The 7,363-nt window shown below is 38.2% G+C and overlaps 1 long non-coding RNA gene across 1 annotated transcript; it reads left to right on the top strand.

The window, feature by feature from the left end:
• The first annotated feature begins 3,366 nt into the window (after positions 1-3,366).
• Positions 3,367-3,998, top strand: LOC136227611 (uncharacterized). The gene is made up of 2 exons (XR_010688145.1): positions 3,367-3,595; positions 3,688-3,998. It is a non-coding gene; the product is annotated as an uncharacterized lncRNA (long non-coding RNA).
• Positions 3,999-7,363: the final 3,365 nt, after the last annotated feature.

The following is a 7,363-nucleotide window of genomic DNA, read 5'->3' on the forward strand; positions in this document are numbered from 1 at the left end:
AGGAAGGCGGCCTATTTCTCCGTGATAAATGATTGCTTATACAGAAAGTCTTTTAGCCACCCCTGGCTGAAATGCATCGTGCCGGAAGAAGGACAACAGATCCTCAAAGAGTTGCACGAAGGCACATGTGGAGCCCATGAGGCATCTGCCTCCATTTTGAAGAAATCCAGGTTAGCAGGATTTTATTGGCCCACGGCGGAACTTGATGCTCAAAAGTTAGTGGAGTCTTGTCATAATTGTCAGATTCATGCAAATGAATCACACACAGCTAAACACCTTCAAAGGCCCATCATTGAAGGTCGACCCTTTGCAGTCTGGGGAATTGATATCGTTGGACCCTTTCCTCCCACCAAAAGACAGAGGAAGTATGTGGTAGTGGCTGTGGATCATTTTACCAAATGGGTAGAGGCTGAAGCTGTCTCCTCTATCAATGCTGAACGAATGTTGGAGTTCGTCAAGGATAACATCGTAGGAAGGTATGGAGTTCCCCACACGATTATCACTAACAATGGAACGCAATTCAATTGTGGAGAGTTCAAAACTTTCTATGACAAATTGGGCATACAGAATAGATTCGCCTCCGTTTATTATCCTCAATCTAACGACATGACCGAAGTTACAAATCGGGTGATCGTTAAAGGAATAAAGAAAAGGTTGGGGGAGCATGACAAAAAGTGGGTGGATCAGTTAATGAGTGTCCTATGGGCGTATCGCACTACTCCCAGAACAGCCACGGGCGACACCATTCGCCCTTTCTCACGGTGTGGAAGCTGTAATCCCAGTTGAAATACAGGTCCCAAGTGACAGAGTTGCATTCTATTGCGAGGATGAAAACAGCCAAAGGTTGAAAGAAAGTCTTGATCAAGTGGAGGAAAAGCGGGAAAAGGCATATGTACACATGGCAGCCTACAAGCAGCGGATCGCGGCTTATCATGACAAAAATGCAAAGCTCGTCAATATGAATGTGGGAGATCTTGTGCTCTGAAAAGCAGACAAAATCCAATCTACGGAAGGGAAAGGAAAGCTAGGGATCACCTGGACAGGTCCGTACCGAATAGTCACCAAGATTGGATTCGCCACATTTAAAATCCAAGACATGGAGGGAAATACGCTGCCGCGTACATGGAACATCCAGAATCTCCGCAAATATTTCACCGGAAAATAGAATTTAATCACGGTCTTGAGTACTCTTTTTCCTTTGATAAGTTTTTATCCCATGAGGTTTTTCTCATCAAAGGTTTTAACGAGGCTCACATATAAGACCCACTTGCTGTAATAAGGCACATCGCCATTCAATAAGAAGCAATTTTTGTCCTATCAATTCTTTTTTAAGTATTTGTTTTGTAGCAATATAAATATTCTAGATTAAAAAAGAAGGGGGGGCCAACAAACGCATTCCCACACATAGGATAATGCTATCACGACATAGCTACTTTCTTTACTTTCTCCTCAAAGATAGGAGAACAATCTCATGGGCGGATCAATCCTTAAATGATCACCATTAGAGATAGAGTCAAAACATTTCTCGGACGCGAGATCTTTACACTCTCTTACACCCTTTCCAAAGAAGGGTTCAAAGTCCTAAGGGCGGATTGATTCACCTCAAAGACAGGAAGCCAATCGATCACCTAAGGCAGCTTAACTTCCTCTAAAGGAATAAAAGCTTCAAGCCTTCACAAAGGTTCACATCATGAGGTATGGCTGGCCACCTACTTCAAATCAATCCTAAAGCCTATAGATTTACTTGGAAAGCGTAAAGTAAAGATAAATAGTTATAGCAAGGATTAAAAATTGTACTTAGTTTTACAATAAAAACTAAACATCTGTAGGAGCATCCTCCTTAACATCTTTTACACCAGATGCGCCCTCCAGTGGGGCTTCATTCTCTACAGAAATAATTCCTCCTTGAGGAATAGTACAATCGGTTATCAGCTCCTCACTCTGGTCACCCGCCTTCGGAGGCACTTTATCAAGGTCATTCGACTCGAGATCGACAAGGGGTTTGCTTTCTTCAACGGATCCGTCCATCACAGATGTAGTCCTTGATGTCCGGAATTTTGCGATACTTAAGGCAAACATCCACGTTAGGAACCACGAACTCCGGATCTGTAAAATCAATCTCGGGATGCGCCAGTTGAACATACGCCATGATCCACTCGCCATAGTAGTAAGCTCGCTCCCCTGCCAAGATCTCTGTGTCCACTAAAGCAGCCTCATGTTCTTTAGCATCCGCATCAATTTGCTCCTTCAATTTAAGGATCTCAGCATCCTTACTCTCATTTAGGACAATAGCGGACGCAGCGTTCGCATTGGCAACAACGACCTCCTTTTCCAACCTTTCTATAGTTGCCTTGTCCTCCACTCCTTGAAGGAGATCCGCTTCCATAGCACGCATACGGGTGTATACCTATCAAGGCAAAAGTCAATTCAAGCGAAAGAACAACAACAAAACTCTCCCTAAAAGAGATCACTCTTTCATCCAAAAATGCAAAAAGGATAGAAGGAACTTACCGTGAGAAGCTCCGTTTTTCCCATCTGGACATGGGCTGATCCCGAGATCTTATTCTGGCTCTCCTGGACTTCCCCTAGTTGGCCAAGAGCTTCGTCCAAATCATTGATGACGGATTCATTCCTCATAGATCCTTTGTCACCATATTTGGCGGACCAGTAACCTCCCAAGTCCGGCTTCACCAACTATGCAAGCATTAAAAAGCAGAAAGTGAGATTCAAGTAAGAAAAGAGAAGATGATAAGATCAACATACCTCTTCGAGTCTCGCCGTTGGTTTTACGGCTCGTATGGCATCCGCCATTAGCTTTCCTCCACTGATGGATATAGATTTCTTCTTCTTTGGAAGAGGAGGATCAACCATATCACTAGCAGGACGCTTCTCCAAGCTCTTATGAGGATCCGCGACCTGCCCCTTCTTTCGAGCTTCTTCTTCCTTCTGTTTCTTGCGTATCTCTACAAGAGTGCGACTGACCTCAGACAAACCCCTGACAAGGGAATAATAAAATAATCAAGGTTCAAGGAAAAACAAAGTTACCTTCATCAAGTTGTGTAAACTTCACGTAAGAGATCTTGTCCCCTTCCCGGTGGATTAAGGGAACCCTAGTACAGAAATGGCCTATGGCCACGCCTTATTAGCCATGGTTGTAATAATAACCGTAGCTAAAGGTCATTGGAGTCGGTTGTTTGAAACAACTGACCCTAATAATGTCTTATTGGCCACGATCAATATACAAAACCGACCCTAATGACCTTCATTTTTACTTCCACGTGTAATTCAGGATTATTAGTGTCGGTTGAGTTATTATTAGGGTCGGGCGTTTACATAACCGACCCTAGTATCCTTTTTACTCTTTTCCAAATTCGCAGACCTAAGAAAACTCATTCGCGCATTTGGAATTCTCAAACTCTTTTCCTAATTCTCTCTCAAACATAAGAAGACCTATTTTCCTAATTCTCAGACCTAAGAAGATCTTCATCTCAAAATCTTTGTATCAAGGTCTCACCATTCTAAGACTTTTACTCTTCTAGAAACTCAGAGCGACACAAATCCCGGGATTCAAGAAGACGACACTGAATTTTCACAGGTTTGAAACATAATCTCTTTTCTGGTGTCTTATTGAAATTAAGATACCTAATCTAATTGCAACAATGTTGTTTTCTTTCTTACATCTTGTAGGTGCGCAACTTATGAGGGAGCCCTAAGAAATCTGGAAGGTGCGCAGTTGGACATGAGGTTGCTGTTAAACTTGAAGATGGATCTACCATAGAAGCAGACATGGCAATATGTTTATGTTCGAAATAATGCCAGGCAACTGCACCCTTGCTTTGGAGCCGTGTCTAGGTTTCATAATTTTTACTTGTTAATTTGTACATATAGTCTTCCTCTGTCCTGTAATTGTATGTATTTGGTTGCTCATCTGACCTTACCTCAATAAAGCTTTAGGTAATCTTTTCATTTTGTTTATATAAATAACACAGTTTGATCTATTACTATGCTTCTTGCGGTTGTTTGGATTTGGCACGCAATGTGTTTGATAAAATGCATGAGAGAAGTGTTGTTTCCCGGAATGCTATGATTGACATGTTTGTCCTGCATTGAAATTGTTTGTTCAATCACATGAATTGTTTGAGCCTGATTGGTACACAATGCAGATCATTTTAAATGCTTGTGCTAGTTTATATGCTTTGTCCTTGGGGATGTGGGCTTATGCTTATTTATTGAGAAAGTTTAATGTTCAAGTAGCTATGGATGTTTTGGTGTGTGTATTGTTTAGTGGATATGCATTGTAAATGTGGATCATTAGATAGTTGAACTAAGCATGCCTATGAAACCTGATGCTGTTATTTGGAGGAGTCTTCTTGATTCTTATTGTAAGAAAAATGTAAATGTTGAAGTAAGCAAAGAAATGGCGAGGTCCTCTATTATTACAGGGAAGGTGAGTCTTGTGAAAAGTGATTACAAAATGTACTTTCTGATGCGTAGAGTGCACAGTAACGTCTGCACTTGAGAAGGCTAGAGGCTAGCTGTTTTTGTAGTTGTAAGGACACCATTGTTCATGTTTGTTTCCTGGCAGAGTTGTTGCAACCAAAGGACAAAGCTTTACATATAATTGATTTTTTATTTTGGAAAATCATGTTAAACACCAAGCTTAAGTCCTGTTTATAAAGGTTTTAAAACTTATAGGACTTTACAACATTTTTTGCTGTGTACATTCACAACCTTACTTTTTACACACATGAGAAACACCTTTTCATAAACTAAACCTTATTTGATAATTTATATCTATGCTAGTATGCTTAGGTCCCAAGTTGCAAAATTTTCCACCTTGAGGGACTTAACTGAACTTCTGTGATTTTCTAGTATTTCATAGCAACTGAACTTATGTGCTTTGATGTTGTTGTGTTAGTATATCTTATTTTGTTCTGTTAGTTTGCAAATTGAGACAAAAAGTCGAATATCATAGGAGCAATATATCCAATCCATTTAGAAAAGCTTAAATTTCTGCATCTAAATACATAATTAATATTACTTAAGAGGTCTCAACAATGGTGTTTATTTGTCAGAGTGATGAAAAATTTGTAAGAAGAGGAAGAAAGATAAAGTGATAAGAAACAGAGGAGAAACAGAGAAATTGAGAAACTGTCCATTAAAATGGTGTTTTATTTTTCAGAGTGATGAATGTTGAACACAAATCTAAGAGTTATATACTTAAAAGAGTCAACTTTAGGGAAGACTTGTGAAAAGAGTTGTAGACTTGAATTATCAACCATACAATCGTGCAAAATACATCGACAAACTAAACAAACTAGGCTCTGTAGAATTACAACGACCTATGTGAATAACATTGGTTTATGTTCAGTTTTTACTTGTTGGAGGTTGGCAAAACATTAGATAGTGACATTATATATTTTTATTACAAAAAATGGCAATGTTTGTCAATTTCTGTATTCTTTATGGTTACATGTGTGCCATTTCATAATGCATGTTGGTTCACCAATATATTTTCTCTTATAATCATGCCATTGACTAGATCACCACTTCATGGCTTGCCATGTCCAGAAAGTCTGATTTTTTTCTTATGTCTTATATGTCATTTTACATTGATTAGATAGGAGATTTTCTTTTTCAAAAGACAATAAGAATAAATTCTTTTACTATGGAAATTTAACTTTCATACCATAATCTATATATGCATATTTGTTGGAAACTAACTTTAGAAGTGTGGTTTCTGAGGTCATAATGAATAGAATTACTAAAATATAAATGAACCTTTCTCAATGGCCATAATAACATGCTCCTTTCGGGTTTACTGTGTTAGTTGGTAAATAAGTATTTACAAACTAAGTTCACCTTTCTCAATTCTATTTTAATTTATTTGAGAGTTGATGTTTCTCAAATTGTAAGCTCTCCTTTTTTGTTATTCCAATGTCTTTGTTATTGCTGATGTTTCTCAATTCTAAGTTCTTTTTTTTTTTTGTTAATTTGCTTATGGAAATGTATTATTAATAACTTGTATTTATGTCTTTTCACTTTCATTTGTCTAAATTGTGGTCCATGTTACTATCAATTGTTATTTTTTTTGTTGACTTGAACTGGTTTCATTTGTCTAAACCTTTTGCCCACAATTACGTCAGATTTTATTGTTAATATTTATGCTTGATTATATTTCAATATTAGAGCTCCATTCAATCCAAAATATTTTATTTTTTTTAATTAAAAACATATCATTGGCCACGGTTGTTAGAACAACCGACTCTAATGATTAGAGCATTAGAGTCGGTTGTTTTAAGAACTGACTCTAATGGTCAGAGCATTAGAGTCGGTTGTTACAAACAACCGTGGCAAAAACACAAGGTATTAGAGTCGGTTATTTATAAAAACCGACTCTAATGCCCCTTTGGCCACGGTCGAACAACCGTGGCTAAAGATGCCAAGCATTTGCCACGCCCCCTATGGCCACGGTCGCGAAACCGTGGCTAATGAGGGTAAACGACCGTAGCCATAGGCCATTTCTGTACTAGTGAATGTCATTCATCATAAAGTCCAAGGCGTCGGCGTATGTCCAGGCATCCGTCCTGATACTTTTCAAGATATCCGCCACTTCCTCGTCACTGTCTGATGTGATATTGGTTATGAAAAAGAGATAATAACCAAATCAACAAGTTTTCCCGATCTATCTTAAGGAATTAATAGAATCAAATAACAAACATAAATTGGTGATAACAAACCAATCCCAAAGAATTAAAGACAATGAAAGGAGATCTGACCTTACACCTTCGAATAATTAAATTGGAACCTGAGTGTTTGGCGATTCACAAGTACCTTACCAAAATACTTGTTCACGATCAAGATAATATTGCAAGAATGATGACCCGGTCTCTCAAGCTCACAATAAAGAATTCAATCCCGGATTGAAAATAATTCCCAAAGGAAAAGAAGAACTTTTGTTCATAAAAATATTGATTTCTGATTGATGAAAATAATGAAGAATACAAGCCTTTATATAGGCTACAAAATAAACCTAAACCTAAACTAAAAAGGAAGTTGAATCCTAGTGCACCAAGGTAAAAGCAATCCTAATTAGACAAGGAAAAACATTAAATTCGTTTTTGTCCTTTAGAGCCCAATTTCAGCCCACTAATTAACATTATTTGGGCCTTTTAATTAGCTAGAAATAAGCCCAATCAAACCTATAAGGTTATAGCATTAATTTTAATGAGTCCCAATGGGTTTTGCACATGCCAAACACATGCAAGTCCAAAGCTTCTCTTAAAATATGATCAACCTTTTTACATATCACTATTATGGGCTTGGGCTTGGATACAACACAAAAACACACCATCTTTAATGA

The sequence above is a fragment of the Euphorbia lathyris genome, chromosome 4 (genome assembly GCF_963576675.1).
Source record: "Euphorbia lathyris chromosome 4, ddEupLath1.1, whole genome shotgun sequence".
NCBI lineage: Eukaryota > Viridiplantae > Streptophyta > Magnoliopsida > Malpighiales > Euphorbiaceae > Euphorbia > Euphorbia lathyris.